The sequence below is a fragment of the Lissotriton helveticus genome, chromosome 1_2 (genome assembly GCF_964261635.1).
Source record: "Lissotriton helveticus chromosome 1_2, aLisHel1.1, whole genome shotgun sequence".
Classification (NCBI taxonomy): domain Eukaryota; kingdom Metazoa; phylum Chordata; class Amphibia; order Caudata; family Salamandridae; genus Lissotriton; species Lissotriton helveticus.
The window spans coordinates 338,151,465-338,172,089 of NC_136058.1; the positions used below are offsets into that span (position 1 = coordinate 338,151,465).

General features: G+C 36.2%; 8 non-coding genes across 8 annotated transcripts; all 8 read left to right on the plus strand.

Annotated features, from left to right (window-relative positions):
* The first annotated feature begins 4,763 nt into the window (after positions 1-4,763).
* Positions 4,764-4,835, plus strand: TRNAD-GUC (transfer RNA aspartic acid (anticodon GUC)). Its single transcript has one exon. It is a non-coding gene; the product is annotated as a tRNA-Asp (tRNA).
* A 630-nt stretch (positions 4,836-5,465) lies between these two features.
* On the plus strand, positions 5,466-5,537 carry TRNAD-GUC (transfer RNA aspartic acid (anticodon GUC)). The gene has a single exon. It is a non-coding gene; the product is annotated as a tRNA-Asp (tRNA).
* A 630-nt stretch (positions 5,538-6,167) lies between these two features.
* On the plus strand, positions 6,168-6,239 carry TRNAD-GUC (transfer RNA aspartic acid (anticodon GUC)). Its single transcript has one exon. It is a non-coding gene; the product is annotated as a tRNA-Asp (tRNA).
* A 629-nt stretch (positions 6,240-6,868) lies between these two features.
* TRNAD-GUC (transfer RNA aspartic acid (anticodon GUC)) lies at positions 6,869-6,940 on the plus strand. Its single transcript has one exon. It is a non-coding gene; the product is annotated as a tRNA-Asp (tRNA).
* A 3,438-nt stretch (positions 6,941-10,378) lies between these two features.
* TRNAD-GUC (transfer RNA aspartic acid (anticodon GUC)) lies at positions 10,379-10,450 on the plus strand. The gene has a single exon. It is a non-coding gene; the product is annotated as a tRNA-Asp (tRNA).
* A 5,552-nt stretch (positions 10,451-16,002) lies between these two features.
* TRNAD-GUC (transfer RNA aspartic acid (anticodon GUC)) lies at positions 16,003-16,074 on the plus strand. The gene has a single exon. It is a non-coding gene; the product is annotated as a tRNA-Asp (tRNA).
* A 628-nt stretch (positions 16,075-16,702) lies between these two features.
* TRNAD-GUC (transfer RNA aspartic acid (anticodon GUC)) lies at positions 16,703-16,774 on the plus strand. Its single transcript has one exon. It is a non-coding gene; the product is annotated as a tRNA-Asp (tRNA).
* Positions 16,775-18,109: 1,335 nt separating this feature from the next.
* TRNAD-GUC (transfer RNA aspartic acid (anticodon GUC)) lies at positions 18,110-18,181 on the plus strand. Its single transcript has one exon. It is a non-coding gene; the product is annotated as a tRNA-Asp (tRNA).
* The last annotated feature ends 2,444 nt before the right edge of the window (positions 18,182-20,625 follow it).

A 20,625-nucleotide genomic window follows, 5' to 3' on the forward strand; every position in this document is an offset into this window, starting at 1 on the left:
AATGAAGTCACGAGACCACTGGTAACAACTTTAAAAAAGTGTGCCAGGGATTTTGTGGAGGATGCGTTAAAGATAGTCGGAAACATGTTGCTGAAATTGAAAGGCAAACCTGTGTACGGGTGTTCGCTATGTGAAGTACGAAAGTTTCACGGGCCGAACTCAAGTCCACCTCTCTCTGAGACAAAAGAGCTCTTATTCTTGTCATGCCGTTGAAACGTGTCCCAAGGTTGGTATTTGTGGCCAGATTGAAAACTCCCTATGTTCATGTGTGGGAGGAAATAGAACATTTCTGCAGCAAATAACCCGTTCACTTACTGTTACGATAAAAGGAATACTTTTTAATTAACTCAGAACAATCTTCATTATTGAGCATCAAATAACTACCATTTTCCAACAACTTGAACGTGGGGATGATAGCAGGAACTGGCGTGCCTTGCAACACGCAAGCCATATTTGGTCGGTGTTTGTTGCATGAATCGTGTAACTGTATGTGCCTACACATTAGTGAATGATCTGGCGTCTCAGTGCATTCCTCTCCATTCAGATAAACTTCTTGATCATCTTTGAAACATCTGTATGTGTATGGAAGCGACCAGACCTCATGAACAAAAGCACTACCTAAAGGTTCATAAAGACCTATTGGTATATATTTCATACAATTTGAAAACTTATATAAAGCAAAAGGCAGCGTTATTAAACCGTGGATAAGGCATGTTGCCAAAAAACCCGCAATCCTCTGCTGATGATGTCACTGAGCATGTCATGAATGATGTAATATGTGACATCATCAGTAGTGGATTATGGGTAATAGTATCTCTAGTTTACTCCCCTATAGCTGTCTTTCTTTTAACATAAGTGTGTGTTTCCTTCCCTTATACTTACTGTTTTTGGTTCGCTTCCAGTTCGCGTACCAGCGAGCGAACTAGGAAGCGAACTAAGAGAAATAGAGGTTGGCACAGTTCCAAATATTGTACCAATTTTTTAATAACGGGGAGGTAGTTCTGAAAAGAACTTTTTTTTTTATTTTTCTGAACATTTTTTTACTGTTTTTGAATTTTTCGGAACAGTTTTATATTTTTTGGGGTTTTTCTTGGAGGGGGCAATGAAAACGATTCATTGTAAAGGGCTCAACAGGAGCAACAAAACAAAAAAAAGAAGTATTTATTATTTTGGGCGTTTCGGACAAACTTGCATATGATAGTCAATAGCTCTGTTGATCAGAGTGATGCTTCTTTCTCCGTAGGAAATGAATCCATCGCAAAATACGCAGGTGTGTTTTACTTCACCAAATCTCATTTGTATATTTGGCACCATCTCCCTGCCCTCTGGTCCCGTTACTTCCGGTACAACAGATCTTCTGGCCATAATAGGGAGATTATCTAGGTCGTTCCGAAACTGTGCAGCACTGTAGTTGTTAGGATGCCACCTAGTCATATGGCGATGCATTGTGTAGTTTCCGAAACGGTATTTTTTGTCGGTCCCTCTGGACAGTCTATCTTGACATATAAGGCAAGTTACGTATCTTGCATTTACTTTTTTCTGACCTTTGGGAATTTTAAAAAATTGCCAAATGAAGTTTTCTTTCCGGTGAGACGTCTTGGGCTGCTCAGGCAAAAACTGCCTCTCTTCGTGCTCGTCCTCCTGTTCCTCTTCTTCTTCTTCTTGTTGAATTACAACTTGAGCAGGTGGTCCACTCTTCCTTGGATGTGGTGGAGGTGGTGGGGAAGCACCAGCTGAAGCTACTAAAGAAGCCATTGCTCAGTGATCACAAAGGGTCTTTCTCTCACAATGATGAAAGTCAGAGTGAGGAAAGAAGGAGGGATTTTCATCATTTGGGAAAAACAAGAGTTCTCAACCAATCAAAAGTGTTCATTTTAGATTATATGACCTAGTCTTACATCATTAGGAAACCAAAAGTGAAATGAACCAATGAAAAGTGTTATTACCAAGTCACATGACTTGCTGTGTTTACGTTAAGCGCTTTGCAGGGCCTCCCGGTTTGCTTCCAGAAACCTGCGCTTTGCGACTCGCTTCGCGTACCAGTTCGCTAACGTAGCACGTCATATGACGTATCACTCGACAACGTGAAACGTCATGCGGACGGGAGGCGTCACAATGTTGTTTTCTAACGCGGCACTTGCGGTAAAGAAACGTTTACCGGCTCGCGGTCTATTTCGCGGCATCAAGGTCAGCTAACGGGAAGCTTCCCGATTCGCGAAGCGGGAACGAAGAAAAAAAAATATTTAAAAAAAAAATTATTCATAAACATATAAAATATATTTTTGGATTTAAAGAAGAATACATTTTACAGCTACAGATATTAGCTGTTAAAAAACCAATGAAATTCACAGAAAAAACCATAGGTTATAGACCATATATAGTTAGGAATTAGCATTTACAAAACCTTGAAAATTCACTGAAAAAACCATAGGTTATAGACCATATATAGTTAGGAAATAGCATTTAGAAAACCTTATTTTACTCACACAAAACCATTGAAATTCCATATATAGTTAGTTGCACTAACTATATATCGCGCACCTGCAATCCACTGCTGATGATGTCACATATTACATCATTCATGACATGGTCAGTGACATCACTGATGACATCACTGATGACATCTCAAATGACATCACTGATGACATCACTGATGACAACATCCAGTGACTGTATGCTTCTGTAAAGTTAAAATATGTCTTACATATTGAAGAATGAGTGGATGTATAAGTGTCTGGATGAAGGATTTAGTAGGTGCATGACTGACTGTATAAGTGAGTGATTAAATGTGTCTCACTGAGTGCATGGGTTAGTGACTAAACTGTTTTAAATTGTGCATCATTGTGTCTGTTGTTTTGTAATCTGATGCATGTGTTGATCATTAGCTATATGACTAACTATATGGGTTATTGATTAGTTGCCCAAGTATTTGTATGGGAGACTGAGTGTGTGTGTGGGTGTCTGGGAGGTGTATGACTCTGTGCATAGATGTGTGAGCAGTTGATTCACTAGATGTATGGGTTCAAAAGTGCATGTGGAAACATCTGTATGGGCGGTTGACTGTGTGCATGAGTGTATTGGTGAGTGAATGGATATCTCAGTGCTACATGTCAAAGTAAGTACATATGTAAAACACAGTACATGTGATAGTTGACATATATAAATAACTGTGCATAAGAGCCAGTGAATGTGTGAGTGGCTGTATGGATTATTGTGAACTTGTATCAGGGATTGTATAACAGAGTAAATATGTGTTATTATATGTTCCAATAAGTAAGGTGTGTATAACTATATAGATGAGGAAATCGAGGTGTGATTGATTCTTTGCAAGACTGACTAGGTGTGTGAGTAACTCCATGGATGAGTGACAGTCTGTGAGTGTCTGTTTACACTGAGTGTATCTAAGGTTATATTAGAGTCTGAAGAGGTTCATTGTATCATCACATGAATGATGTCATCAGTGATGTGATCAGTAATGTCAAATGAGATGTCATCAGTGATGTCATCAGTGATGTCATTTGAGATGTCATCAGTGATGTCATCAGTGATGTCACTGACCATGTCATGAATGATGTAATATGTGACATCATCAGCAGTGGATTGCAGGTGCGCGATATATAGTTAGTGCAACTAACTATATATGGAATTTCAATGGTTTTGTGTGAGTAAAATAAGGTTTTCTAAATGCTATTTCCTAACTATATATGGTCTATAACCTATGGTTTTTTCAGTGAATTTTCAAGGTTTTGTAAATGCTAATTCCTAACTATATATGGTCTATAACCTATGGTTTTTTCTGTGAATATATATATAAATATAGATATTGATAGTTAGAAAGATAGCCAGATAGACAGATCGATAGATAGATATTTATTTCAATGAAATCATTTCTTGATAAAACTGATTGTTTTTGACTAGGAATTTCTGTATTGTAATATTTAGGAAAAAAGATTACTTGTCCTAACCAAAAGCAGCAAATCTGCCTATTACAATACTGTGAATTGATCGATGGTATGCCTTAACCCCAAGGAGGTAAGCACTGTTTAACTAATGCCAATAAGTTCTCGTTAGTATAATGGTCAGTATCCCCGCCTGTCACGCGGGAGACCGGGGTTCAATTCCCAGACGGGGAGGCGATTCCTTTTATTCACACAATTAAATAAAATGATGAACTTTCTAACATTGTAAAATATATCTGTCATTATCCTTGCCTATTCCGATTGAGAAAAAAGGTTGAATTCACTGATGAACAAAATGCTTACTGATGTGTTAACTGAAATTCATAATATGCTCTGAATATTTCAATATGCACAGGCGTACCATCAAAAACACTTTACATCTGCATTCTCTTGGAAAATGAGATGAAGCACTGGTGAATCCTAGGCTGCTGTTTCACTCGATTGGCACAATTTACAAGTAGAATGACTGCTTTTGGTTAGTAGTGACCCCTGGTGGCTAATAGTTATAAGCTGCAAATGGTAAAGTGAGCTGATTATATAGATATATATATATATAAATATATATATTGATAGTTAGAAAGATAGCTAGATAGACAGATCGATAGATAGATATTTATTTCAATGAAATAATTTCTTGATAAAACTGATTGTTTTTGGCTAGGAATTTCTGTATTGTAATATTTAGGAAAAAAGATTACTTGTCCTAACCAAAAGCAGCAAATCTGCCTATTACAATACTGTGAATTGATCGATGGTATGCCTTAACCCCAAGGAGGTGAGCACTGTTTAACTGATGCCAATAAGTCCTCGTTAGTATAGTGGTCAGTATCCCCGCCTGTCACGTGGGAGACCGGGGTTCAATTCCCCGACGGGGAGGCGGCTCCTTTTATTCACACAATTAAATAAAATGATGTACTTTTAAACATTGTAAAATATATCTGTCATTATCCTTGCCTATTCCGATTGAGAAAAAAGGTTGAATTCACCGATGGACAAAATGCTTACTGATGTGTTAACTGAAATTCATAATATGCTCTGAATATTTCAATATGCACAGGCGTACCATCAAAAACACTTTACATCTGCATTCTCTTGGAAAATGAGATGAAGCAGTGGTGAATCCTAGGCTGCTGTTCCACTCGATTGGCACAATTTACAAGTAGAATGACTGCTTTTGGTTAGTAGTGACCCCTGGTGGCTAATAGTTATAAGCTGCAAATGGTAAAGTGAGCTGATTATATAGATATATATATATATAAATATATATATTGATAGTTAGAAAGATAGCTAGATAGACAGATCGATAGATAGATATTTATTTCAATGAAATAATTTCTTGATAATACTGATTGTTTTTGGCTAATAATTTCTGTATTGAAATATTTAGGAAAAAAGATGACTTGTCCTAACCAAAAGCAGCACATCTGCCTATTACAATACTGTGAATTGTTCGAGGGTATGCCTTAACCCCAAGGAGGTGAGCACTGTTTAACTGATGCCAATAAGTCCTCGTTAGTATAGTGGTCAGTATCCCCGCCTGTCACGCGGGAGACCGGGGTTCAATTCCCCGACGGGGAGGCGGTTCCTTTTATTCACACAATTAAATAAAATGATGTACTTTCTAACATTGTAAAATATATCTGTCATTATCCATGCCTATTCCGATTGAGAAAAAAGGTTGAATTCACTGATGAACAAAATGCTTACTGATGTGTTAACTGAAATTCATAATATGCTCTGAATATTTCAATATGCACAGGCGTACCATCAAAAACACTTTACATCTGCATTCTCTTGGAAAATGAGATCAAGCAGTGGTGAATCCTAGGCTGCTGTTCCACTCGATTGGCACAATTTACAAGTAGAATGACTGCTTTTGGTTAGTAGTGACCCCTGGTGGCTAATAGTTATAAGCTGCAAATGGTAAAGTGAGCTGATTATATAGATATATATATATATAAATATATATATTGATAGTTAGAAAGATAGCTAGATAGACAGATCGATAGATAGATATTTATTTCAATGAAATAATTTCTTGATAAAACTGATTGTTTTTGGCTAGGAATTTCTGTATTGTAATATTTAGGAAAAAAGATTACTTGTCCTAACCAAAAGCAGCAAATCTGCCTATTACAATACTGTGAATTGATCGATGGTATGCCTTAACCCCAAGGAGGTGAGCACTGTTTAACTGATGCCAATAAGTCCTCGTTAGTATAGTGGTCAGTATCCCCGCCTGTCACGTGGGAGACCGGGGTTCAATTCCCCGACGGGGAGGCGGTTCCTTTTATTCACACAATTAAATAAAATGATGTACTTTTTAACATTGTAAAATATATCTGTCATTATCCTTGCCTATTCCGATTGAGAAAAAAGGTTGAATTCACCGATGGACAAAATGCTTACTGATGTGTTAACTGAAATTCATAATATGCTCTGAATATTTCAATATGCACAGGCGTACCATCAAAAACACTTTACATCTGCATTCTCTTGGAAAATGAGATGAAGCAGTGGTGAATCCTAGGCTGCTGTTCCACTCGATTGGCACAATTTACAAGTAGAATGACTGCTTTTGGTTAGTAGTGACCCCTGGTGGCTAATAGTTATAAGCTGCAAATGGTAAAGTGAGCTGATTATATAGATATATATATATATAAATATATATATTGATAGTTAGAAAGATAGCTAGATAGACAGATCGATAGATAGATATTTATTTCAATGAAATAATTTCTTGATAATACTGATTGTTTTGGCTAATAATTTCTGTATTGAAATATTTAGGAAAAAAGATGACTTATCCTAACCAAAAGCAGCACATCTGCCTATTACAATACTGTGAATTGTTCGAGGGTATGCCTTAACCCCAAGGAGGTGAGCACTGTTTAACTGATGCCAATAAGTCCTCGTTAGTATAGTGGTCAGTATCCCCGCCTGTCACGCGGGAGACCGGGGTTCAATTCCCCGACGGGGAGGCGATTCCTTTTATTCACACAATTAAATAAAATGATGTACTTTCTAACATTGTAAAATATATCTGTCATTATCCATGCCTATTCCGATTGAGAAAAAAGGTTGAATTCAGTGATGGCCAAAATGCTTACTGATGTGTTAACTGAAATTCAGAATATGCTCTGAATATTTCAATATGCACAGGCGTACCATCAAAAACACTTTACATCTGCATTCTCTTGGAAAATGAGATGAAGCAGTGGTGAATCCTAGGCTGCTGTTCCACTCGATTGGCACAATTTACAAGTAGAATGACTGCTTTTGGTTAGTAGTGACCCCTGGTGGCTAATAGTTATAAGCTGCAAATGGTAAAGTGAGCTGATTATATAGATATATATATATATATAAATATATATATTGATAGTTAGAAAGATAGCCAGATAGACAGATCGATAGATAGATATTTATTTCAATGAAATCATTTCTTGATAAAACTGATTGTTTTTGGCTAGGAATTTCTGTATTGTAATATTTAGGAAAAAAGATTACTTGTCCTAACCAAAAGCAGCAAATCTGCCTATTACAATACTGTGAATTGATCGATGGTATGCCTTAACCCCAAGGAGGTGAGCACTGTTTAACTAATGCCAATAAGTCCTCGTTAGTATAGTGGTCAGTATCCCTGCCTGTCACGCGGGAGACCGGGGTTCAATTCCCTGACGGGGAGGCGATTCCATTTATTCACACAATTAAATAAAATGATGAACTTTCTAACATTGTAAAATATATCTGTCATTATCCTTGCCTATTCCGATTGAGAAAAAAGGTTGAATTCACTGATGAACAAAATGCTTACTGATGTGTTAACTGAAATTCATAATATGCTCTGAATATTTCAATATGCACAGGCGTACCATCAAAAACACTTTACATCTGCATTCTCTTGGAAAATGAGATGAAGCAGTGGTGAATCCTAGGCTGCTGTTCCACTCGATTGGCACAATTTACAAGTAGAATGACTGCTTTTGGTTAGTAGTGACCCCTGGTGGCTAATAGTTATAAGCTGCAAATGGTAAAGTGAGCTGATTATATAGATATATATATATATAAATATATATATTGATAGTTAGAAAGATAGCCAGATAGACCGATAGATAGATATTTATTTCAATGAAATAATTTCTTGATAAAACTGATTGTTTTTGGCTAGGAATTTCTGTATTGTAATATTTAGGAAAAAAGATTTATTGTCCTAACCAAAAGGAGCACATCTGCCTATTACAATACTGTGAATTGATCGAGGGTATGCCTTAACCCCAAATAGGTGAGCACTGTTTAACTGATGCCAATAAGTCCTCGTTAGTATAGTGGTCAGTATCCCCTCCTGTCATGCGGGAGACCAGGGTTCAATTCCCCGACGGGGAGGCGATTCCTTTTATTCACACAATTAAATAAAATGATGTACTTTCTAACATTGTAAAATATATCTGTCATTATCCATGCCTATTCCGATTGAGAAAAAAGGTTGAATTCAGTGATGGCCAAAATGCTTACTGATGTGTTAACTGAAATTCAGAATATGCTCTGAATATTTCAATATGCACAGGCGTACCATCAAAAACACTTTGCATCTGCATTCTCTTGGAAAATGAGATGAAGCAGTGGTGAATCCTAGGCTGCTGTTCCACTCGATTGGCACAATTTACAAGTAGAATGACTGCTTTTGGTTAGTAGTGACCCCTGGTGGCTAATAGTTATAAGCTACAAATGGTAAAGTGAGCTGATTATATAGATATATATATATATATAAATATATATATTGATAGTTAGAAAGATAGCCAGATAGACAGATCGATAGATAGATATTTATTTCAATGAAATCATTTCTTGATAAAACTGTTTTTGGCTAGGAATTTCTGTATTGTAATATTTAGGAAAAAAGATTACTTGTCCTAACCAAAAGCAGCAAATCTGCCTATTACAATACTGTGAATTGATCGATGGTATGCCTTAACCCCAAGGAGGTGAGCACTGTTTAACTAATGCCAATAAGTCCTCGTTAGTATAGTGGTCAGTATCCCCGCCTGTCACGCGGGAGACCGGGGTTCAATTCCCAGACGGGGAGGCGATTCCTTTTATTCACACAATTAAATAAAATGATGAACTTTCTAACATTGTAAAATATATCTGTCATTATCCTTGCCTATTCCGATTGAGAAAAAAGGTTGAATTCACTGATGAACAAAATGCTTACTGATGTGTTAACTGAAATTCATAATATGCTCTGAATATTTCAATATGCACAGGCGTACCATCAAAAACACTTTACATCTGCATTCTCTTGGAAAATGAGATGAAGCACTGGTGAATCCTAGGCTGCTGTTTCACTCGATTGGCACAATTTACAAGTAGAATGACTGCTTTTGGTTAGTAGTGACCCCTGGTGGCTAATAGTTATAAGCTGCAAATGGTAAAGTGAACTGATTATATAGATATATATATATATAAATATATATATTGATAGTTAGAAAGATAGCTAGATAGACAGATCGATAGATAGATATTTATTTCAATGAAATAATTTCTTGATAAAACTGATTGTTTTTGGCTAGGAATTTCTGTATTGTAATATTTGGGAAAAAAGATTACTTGTCCTAACCAAAAGCAGCAAATCTGCCTATTACAATACTGTGAATTGATCGATGGTATGCCTTAACCCCAAGGAGGTGAGCACTGTTTAACTGATGCCAATAAGTCCTCGTTAGTATAGTGGTCAGTATCCCTGCCTGTCACGTGGGAGACCGGGGTTCAATTCCCCGACGGGGAGGCGGTTCCTTTTATTCACACAATTAAATAAAATGATGTACTTTTTAACATTGTAAAATATATCTGTCATTATCCTTGCCTATTCCGATTGAGAAAAACGGTTGAATTCACCGATGGACAAAATGCTTACTGATGTGTTAACTGAAATTCATAATATGCTCTGAATATTTCAATATGCACAGGCGTACCATCAAAAACACTTTACATCTGCATTCTCTTGGAAAATGAGATGAAGCAGTGGTGAATCCTAGGCTGCTGTTCCACTCGATTGGCACAATTTACAAGTAGAATGACTGATTTTGGTTAGTAGTGACCCCTGGTGGCTAATAGTTATAAGCTGCAAATGGTAAAGTGAGCTGATTATATAGATATATATATATATATATAAATATATATATTGATAGTTAGAAAGATAGCTAGATAGACAGATCGATAGATAGATATTTATTTCAATGAAATAATTTCTTGATAATACTGATTGTTTTTGGCTAATAATTTCTGTATTGAAATATTTAGGAAAAAAGATGACTTGTCCTAACCAAAAGCAGCACATCTGCCTATTACAATACTGTGAATTGTTCGAGGGTATGCCTTAACCCCAAGGAGGTGAGCACTGTTTAACTGATGCCAATGAGTCCTCGTTAGTATAGTGGTCAGTATCCCCGCCTGTCACGCGGGAGACCGGGGTTCAATTCCCCGACGGGGAGGCGATTCCTTTTATTCACACAATTAAATAATATGATGCACTTTCTAACATTGTAAAATATATCTGTCATTATCCATGCCTATTCCGATTGAGAAAAAAGGTTGAATTCACTGATGAACAAAATGCTTACTGATGTGTTAACTGAAATTCATAATATGCTCTGAATATTTCAATATGCACAGGCGTACCATCAAAAACACTTTACATCTGCATTCTATTGGAAAATGAGATCAAGCAGTGGTGAATCCTAGGCTGCTGTTCCACTCGATTGGCACAATTTACAAGTAGAATGACTGCTTTTGGTTAGTAGTGACCCCTGGTGGCTAATAGTTATAAGCTGCAAATGGTAAAGTGAGCTGATTATATAGATATATATATATATAAATATATATATTGATAGTTAGAAAGATAGCCAGATAGACAGATCGATAGATAGATATTTATTTCAATGAAATAATTTCTTGATAAAACTGATTGTTTTTGGCTAGGAATTTCTGTATTGTAATATTTAGGAAAAAAGATTTCTTGTCCTAACGAAAAGCAGCAAATCTGCCTATTACAATACTGTGAATTGATCGAGGGTATGCCTTAACCCCAAATAGGTGAGCACTGTTTAACTGATGCCAATAAGTCCTCGTTAGTATAGTGGTCAGTATCCCCTCCTGTCACGCGGGAGACCAGGGTTCAATTCCCCGACGGGGAGGCGATTCCTTTTATTCACACAATTAAATAAAATGATGTACTTTCTAACATTGTAAAATATATCTGTCATTATCCATGCCTATTCCGATTGAGAAAAAAGGTTGAATTCAGTGATGGCCAAAAGGCTTACTGATGTGTTAACTGAAATTCAGAATATGCTCTGAATATTTCAATATGCACAGGCGTACCATCAAAAACACTTTGCATCTGCATTCTCTTGGAAAATGAGATGAAGCAGTGGTGAATCCTAGGCTGCTGTTCCACTCGATTGGCACAATTTACAAGTAGAATGACTGCTTTTGGTTAGTAGTGACCCCTGTGGCTAATAGTTATAAGCTGCAAATGGTAAAGTGAGCTGATTATATAGATATATATATATATATAAATATATATATTGATAGTTAGAAAGATAGCCAGATAGACAGATCGATAGATAGATATTTATTTCAATGAAATCATTTCTTGATAAAACTGATTGTTTTTGGCTAGGAATTTCTGTATTGTAATATTTAGGAAAAAAGATTACTTGTCCTAACCAAAAGCAGCAAATCTGCCTATTACAATACCGTGAATTGATCGATGGTATGCCTTAACCCCAAGGAGGTGAGCACTGTTTAACTAATGCCAATAAGTCCTCGTTAGTATAGTGGTCAGTATCCCCGCCTGTCACGCGGGAGACCGGGGTTCAATTCCCAGACGGGGAGGCGATTCCTTTTATTCACACAATTAAATAAAATGATGAACTTTCTAACATTGTAAAATATATCTGTCATTATCCTTGCCTATTCCGATTGAGAAAAAAGGTTGAATTCACTGATGAACAAAATGCTTACTGATGTGTTAACTGAAATTCATAATATGCTCTGAATATTTCAATATGCACAGGCGTACCATCAAAAACACTTTACATCTGCATTCTCTTGGAAAATGAGATGAAGCACTGGTGAATCCTAGGCTGCTGTTTCACTCGATTGGCACAATTTACAAGTAGAATGACTGCTTTTGGTTAGTAGTGACCCCTGGTGGCTAATAGTTATAAGCTGCAAATGGTAAAGTGAGCTGATTATATAGATATATATATATATAAATATATATATTGATAGTTAGAAAGATAGCTAGATAGACAGATCGATAGATAGATATTTATTTCAATGAAATAATTTCTTGATAAAACTGATTGTTTTTGGCTAGGAATTTCTGTATTGTAATATTTAGGAAAAAAGATTTCTTGTCCTAACGAAAAGCAGCAAATCTGCCTATTACAATACTGTGAATTGATCGAGGGTATGCCTTAACCCCAAGGAGGTGAGCACTGTTTAACTGATGCCAATAAGTCCTCGTTAGTATAGTGGTCAGTATCCCCTCCTGTCACGCGGGAGACCAGGGTTCAATTCCCCGACGGGGAGGCGATTCCTTTTATTCACACAATTAAATAAAATGATGTACTTTCTAACATTGTAAAATATATCTGTCATTATCCATGCCTAGTCCGATTGAGAAAAAAGGTTGAATTCAGTGATGGCCAAAATGCTTACTGATGTGTTAACTGAAATTCAGAATATGCTCTGAATATTTCAATATTCACAGGCGTACCATCAAAAACACTTTACATCTGCATTCTCTTGGAAAATGAGTGGAAGCAGTGGAGAATCCTAGGCTGCTGTTCCACTCGATTGGCACAATTTACAAGTAGAATGACTGCTTTGGTTAGTAGTGACCCCTGGTGGCTAATAGTTATAAGCTGCAAATGGTAAAGTGAGCTGATTATATATATATATATATATATATATATATAAATATATATATTGATAGTTAGAAAGATAGCCAGATAGACAGATCGATAGATAGATATTTATTTCAATGAAATCATTTCTTGATAAAACTGATTGTTTTTGGCTAGGAATTTCTGTATTGTAATATTTAGGAAAAAAGATTACTTGTCCTAACCAAAAGCAGCAAATCTGCCTATTACAATACTGTGAATTGATCAATGGTATGCCTTAACCCCAAGGAGGTGAGCACTGTTTAACTAATGCCAATAAGTCCTCGTTAGTATAGTGGTCAGTATCCCCGCCTGTCACGCGGGAGACCGGGGTTCAATTCCCAGACGGGGAGGCGATTCCTTTTATTCACACAATTAAATAAAATGATGAACTTTCTAACATTGTAAAATATATCTGTCATTATCCTTGCCTATTCCGATTGAGAAAAAAGGTTGAATTCACTGATGAACAAAATGCTTACTGATGTGTTAACTGAAATTCATAATATGCTCTGAATATTTCAATATGCACAGGCGTACCATCAAAAACACTTTACATCTGCATTCTCTTGGAAAATGAGATGAAGCACTGGTGAATCCTAGGCTGCTGTTTCACTCGATTGGCACAATTTACAAGTAGAATGACTGCTTTTGGTTAGTAGTGACCCCTGGTGGCTAATAGTTATAAGCTGCAAATGGTAAAGTGAGCTGATTATATAGATATATATATATATAAATATATATATTGATAGTTAGAAAGATAGCTAGATAGACAGATCGATAGATAGATATTTATTTCAATGAAATAATTTCTTGATAAAACTGATTGTTTTTGGCTAGGAATTTCTGTATTGTAATATTTAGGAAAAAAGATTTCTTGTCCTAACGAAAAGCAGCAAATCTGCCTATTACAATACTGTGAATTGATCGAGGGTATGCCTTAACCCCAAGGAGGTGAGCACTGTTTAACTGATGCCAATAAGTCCTCGTTAGTATAGTGGTCAGTATCCCCTCCTGTCACGCGGGAGACCAGGGTTCAATTCCCCGACGGGGAGGCGATTCCTTTTATTCACACAATTAAATAAAATGATGTACTTTCTAACATTGTAAAATATATCTGTCATTATCCATGCCTAGTCCGATTGAGAAAAAAGGTTGAAGTCAGTGATGGCCAAAATGCTTACTGATGTATTAACTGAAATTCAGAATATGCTCTGAATATTTCAATATGCACAGGCTTACCATCAAAAACACTTTACATCTGCATTCTCTTGGAAAATGAGTGGAAGCAGTGGAGAATCCTAGGCTGCTGTTCCACTCGATTGGCACAATTTACAAGTAGAATGACTGATTTTGGTTAGTAGTGACCCCTGGTGGCTAATAGTTATAAGCTGCAAATGGTAAAGTGAGCTAATTATATATATATATATATATATAAATATATATATTGATAGTTAGAAAGATAGCCAGATAGACAGATCGATAGATAGATATTTATTTCAATGAAATCATTTCTTGATAAAACTGATTGTTTTTGGCTAGGAATTTCTGTATTGTAATATTTAGGAAAAAAGATTACTTGTCCTAACCAAAAGCAGCAAATCTGCCTATTACAATACTGTGAATTGATCAATGGTATGCCTTAACCCCAAGGAGGTGAGCACTGTTTAACTAATGCCAATAAGTCCTCGTTAGTATAGTGGTCAGTATCCCCGCCTGTCACGCGGGAGACCGGGGTTCAATTCCCAGACGGGGAGGCGATTCCTTTTATTCACACAATTAAATAAAATGATGAACTTTCTAACATTGTAAAATATATCTGTCATTATCCTTGCCTATTCCGATTGAGAAAAAAGGTTGAATTCACTGATGAACAAAATGCTTACTGATGTGTTAACTGAAATTCATAATATGCTCTGAATATTTCAATATGCACAGGCGTACCATCAAAAACACTTTACATCTGCATTCTCTTGGAAAATGAGATGAAGCACTGGTGAATCCTAGGCTGCTGTTTCACTCGATTGGCACAATTTACAAGTAGAATGACTGCTTTTGGTTAGTAGTGACCCCTGGTGGCTAATAGTTATAAGCTGCAAATGGTAAAGTGAGCTGATTATATAGATATATATATATATAAATATATATATTGATAGTTAGAAAGATAGCTAGATAGACAGATCGATAGATAGATATTTATTTCAATGAAATAATTTCTTGATAAAACTGATTGTTTTTGGCTAGGAATTTCTGTATTGTAATATTTAGGAAAAAAGATTTCTTGTCCTAACGAAAAGCAGCAAATCTGCCTATTACAATACTGTGAATTGATCGAGGGTATGCCTTAACCCCAAGGAGGTGAGCACTGTTTAACTGATGCCAATAAGTCCTCGTTAGTATAGTGGTCAGTATCCCCTCCTGTCACGCGGGAGACCAGGGTTCAATTCCCCGACGGGGAGGCGATTCCTTTTATTCACACAATTAAATAAAATGATGTACTTTCTAACATTGTAAAATATATCTGTCATTATCCATGCCTAGTCCGATTGAGAAAAAAGGTTGAAGTCAGTGATGGCCAAAATGCTTACTGATGTGTTAACTGAAATTCAGAATATGCTCTGAATATTTCAATATGCACAGGCGTACCATCAAAAACACTTTACATCTGCATTCTCTTGGAAAATGAGTGGAAGCAGTGGAGAATCCTAGGCTGCTGTTCCACTCGATTGGCACAATTTACAAGTAGAATGACTGATTTTGGTTAGTAGTGACCCCTGGTGGCTAATAGTTATAAGCTGCAAATGGTAAAGTGAGCTAATTATATAGATATATATATATATAAATATATATATTGATAGTTAGAAAGATAGCCAGATAGACAGATCGATAGATAGATATTTATTTCAATGAAATCATTTCTTGATAAAACTGATTGTTTTTGGCTAGGAATTTCTGTATTGTAATATTTAGGAAAAAAGATTACTTGTCCTAACCAAAAGCAGCAAATCTGCCTATTACAATACTGTGAATTGATCGATGGTATGCCTTAACCCCAAGGAGGTGAGCACTGTTTAACTAATGCCAATAAGTCCTCGTTAGTATAGTGGTCAGTATCCCCGCCTGTCACGCGGGAGACCTGGGTTCAATTCCCAGACGGGGAGGCGATTCCTTTTATTCACACAATTAAATAAAATGATGAACTTTCTAACATTGTAAAATATATCTGTCATTATCCTTGCCTATTCCGATTGAGAAAAAAGGTTGAATTCACTGATGAACAAAATGCTTACTGATGTGTTAACTGAAATTCATAATATGCTCTGAATATTTCAATATGCACAGGCGTACCATCAAAAACACTTTACATCTGCATTCTCTTGGAAAATGAGATGAAGCACTGGTGAATCCTAGGCTGCTGTTTCACTCGATTGGCACAATTTACAAGTAGAATGACTGCTTTTGGTTAGTAGTGACCCCTGGTGGCTAATAGTTATAAGCTGCAAATGGTAAAGTGAGCTGATTATATAGATATATATATATAAATATATATATTGATAGTTAGAAAGATAGCTAGATAGACAGATCGATAGATAGATATTTATTTCAATGAAATAATTTCTTGATAAAACTGATTGTTTTTGGCTAGGAATTTCTGTATTGTAATATTTAGGAAAAAAGATTACTTGTCCTAACCAAAAGCAGCAAATCTGCCTATTACAATACTGTGAATTGATCGATGGTATGCCTTAACCCCAAGGAGGTGAGCACTGTTTAACTGATGCCAATAAGTCCTCGTTAGTATAGTGGTCAGTATCCCCGCCTGTCACGTGGGAGACCGGGGTTCAATTCCCCGACGGGGAGGCGGTTCCTTTTATTCACACAATTAAATAAAATGATGTACTTTTTAACATTGTAAAATATATCTGTCATTATCCTTGCCTATTCCGATTGAGAAAAAAGGTTGAATTCACCGATGGACAAAATGCTTACTGATGTGTTAACTGAAATTCATAATATGCTCTGAATATTTCAATATGCACAGGCGTACCATCAAAAACACTTTACATCTGCATTCTCTTGGAAAATGAGATGAAGCAGTGGTGAATCCTAGGCTGCTGTTCCACTCGATTGGCACAATTTACAAGTAGAATGACTGCTTTTGGTTAGTAGTGACCCCTGGTGGCTAATAGTTATAATCTGCAAATGGTAAAGTGAGCTGATTATATAGATATATATATATATAAATATATATATTGATAGTTAGAAAGATAGCTAGATAGACAGATCGATAGATAGATATTTATTTCAATGAAATAATTTCTTGATAATACTGATTGTTTTTGGCTAATAATTTCTGTATTGAAATATTTAGGAAAAAAGATGACTTGTCCTAACCAAAAGTAGCACATCTGCCTATTACAATACTGTGAATTGTTCGAGGGTATGCCTTAACCCCAAGGAGGTGAGCACTGTTTAACTGATGCCAATAAGTCCTTGTTAGTATAGTGGTCAGTATCCCCGCCTGTCACGCGGGAGACAGGGGTTCAATTCCCCGACGGGGAGGCGATTCCTTTTATTCACACAATTAAATAAAATGATGTACTTTCTAACATTGTAAAATATATCTGTCATTATCCATGCCTATTCCGATTGAGAAAAAAGGTTGAATTCAGTGATGGCCAAAATGCTTACTGATGTGTTAACTGAAATTCAGAATATGCTCTGAATATTTCAATATTCACAGGCGTACCATCAAAAACACTTTACATCTGCATTCTCTTGGAAAATGAGTGGAAGCAGTGGAGAATCCTAGGCTGCTGTTCCACTCGATTGGCACAATTTACAAGTAGAATGACTGCTTTGGTTAGTAGTGACCCCTGGTGGCTAATAGTTATAAGCTGCAAATGGTAAAGTGAGCTGATTATATATATATATATATATATATATAAATATATATATTGATAGTTAGAAAGATAGCCAGATAGACAGATCGATAGATAGATATTTATTTCAATGAAATCATTTCTTGATAAAACTGATTGTTTTTGGCTAGGAATTTCTGTATTGTAATATTTAGGAAAAAAGATTACTTGTCCTAACCAAAAGCAGCAAATCTGCCTATTACAATACTGTGAATTGATCAATGGTATGCCTTAACCCCAAGGAGGTGAGCACTGTTTAACTAATGCCAATAAGTCCTCGTTAGTATAGTGGTCAGTATTCCCGCCTGTCACGCGGGAGACCGGGGTTCAATTCCCAGACGGGGAGGCGATTCCTTTTATTCACACAATTAAATAAAATGATGAACTTTCTAACATTGTAAAATATATCTGTCATTATCCTTGCCTATTCCGATTGAGAAAAAAGGTTGAATTCACTGATGAACAAAATGCTTACTGATGTGTTAACTGAAATTCATAATATGCTCTGAATATTTCAATATGCACAGGCGTACCATCAAAAACACTTTACATCTGCATTCTCTTGGAAAATGAGATGAAGCACTGGTGAATCCTAGGCTGCTGTTTCACTCGATTGGCACAATTTACAAGTAGAATGACTGCTTTTGGTTAGTAGTGACCCCTGGTGGCTAATAGTTATAAGCTGCAAATGGTAAAGTGAGCTGATTATATAGATATATATATATATAAATATATATATTGATAGTTAGAAAGATAGCTAGATAGACAGATCGATAGATAGATATTTATTTCAATGAAATAATTTCTTGATAAAACTGATTGTTTTTGGCTAGGAATTTCTGTATTGTAATATTTAGGAAAAAAGATTTCTTGTCCTAACGAAAAGCAGCAAATCTGCCTATTACAATACTGTGAATTGATCGAGGGTATGCCTTAACCCCAAGGAGGTGAGCACTGTTTAACTGATGCCAATAAGTCCTCGTTAGTATAGTGGTCAGTATCCCCTCCTGTCACGCGGGAGACCAGGGTTCAATTCCCCGACGGGGAGGCGATTCCTTTTATTCACACAATTAAATAAAATGATGTACTTTCTAACATTGTAAAATATATCTGTCATTATCCATGCCTAGTCCGATTGAGAAAAAAGGTTGAAGTCAGTGATGGCCAAAATGCTTACTGATGTGTTAACTGAAATTCAGAATATGCTCTGAATATTTCAATATGCACAGGCGTACCATCAAAAACACTTTACATCTGCATTCTCTTGGAAAATGAGTGGAAGCAGTGGAGAATCCTAGGCTGCTGTTCCACTCGATTGGCACAATTTACAAGTAGAATGACTGATTTTGGTTAGTAGTGACCCCTGGTGGCTAATAGTTATAAGCTGCAAATGGTAAAGTGAGCTAATTATATAGATATATATATATATATAAATATATATATTGATAGTTAGAAAGATAGCCAGATAGACAGATCGATAGATAGATATTTATTTCAATGAAATCATTTCTTGATAAAACTGATTGTTTTTGGCTAGGAATTTCTGTATTGTAATATTTAGGAAAAAAGATTACTTGTCCTAACCAAAAGCAGCAAATCTGCCTATTACAATACTGTGAATTGATCGATGGTATGCCTTAACCCCAAGGAGGTGAGCACTGTTTAACTAATGCCAATAAGTCCTCGTTAGTATAGTGGTCAGTATCCCCGCCTGTCACGCGGGAGACCGGGGTTCAATTCCCAGACGGGGAGGCGATTCCTTTTATTCACACAATTAAATAAAATGATGAACTTTCTAACATTGTAAAATATATCTGTCATTATCCTTGCCTATTCCGATTGAGAAAAAAGGTTGAATTCACTGATGAACAAAATGCTTACTGATGTGTTAACTGAAATTCATAATATGCTCTGAATATTTCAATATGCACAGGCGTACCATCAAAAACACTTTACATCTGCATTCTCTTGGAAAATGAGATGAAGCACTGGTGAATCCTAGGCTGCTGTTTCACTCGATTGGCACAATTTACAAGTAGAATGACTGCTTTTGGTTAGTAGTGACCCCTGGTGGCTAATAGTTATAAGCTGCAAATGGTAAAGTGAGCTGATTATATAGATATATATATATTGATAGTTAGAAAGATAGCTAGATAGACAGATCGATAGATAGATATTTATTTCAATGAAATAATTTCTTGATAATACTGATTGTTTTTGGCTAATAATTTCTGTATTGAAATATTTAGGAAAAAAGATGACTTGTCCTAACCAAAAGCAGCACATCTGCCTATTACAATACTGTGAATTGTTCGAGGGTATGCCTTAACCCCAAGGAGGTGAGCACTGTTTAACTGATGCCAATAAGTCCTCGTTAGTATAGTGGTCAGTATCCCCTCCTGTCACGCGGGAGACCAGGGTTCAATTCCCCGACGGGGAGGCGATTCCTTTTATTCACACAATTAAATAAAATGATGTACTTTCTAACATTGTAAAATATATCTGTCATTATCCATGCCTATTCCGATTGAGAAAAAAGGTTGAATTCAGTGATGGCCAAAATGCTTACTGATGTGTTAACTGAAATTCAGAATATGCTCTGAATATTTCAATATGCACAGGCGTACCATCAAAAACACTTTACATCTGCATTCTCTTGGAAAATGAGATGAAGCACTGGTGAATCCTAGGCTGCTGTTCCACTCGATTGGCACAATTTACAAGTAGAATGACTGCTTTTGGTTAGTAGTGACCCCTGGTGGCTAATAGTTATAAGCTGCAAATGGTAAA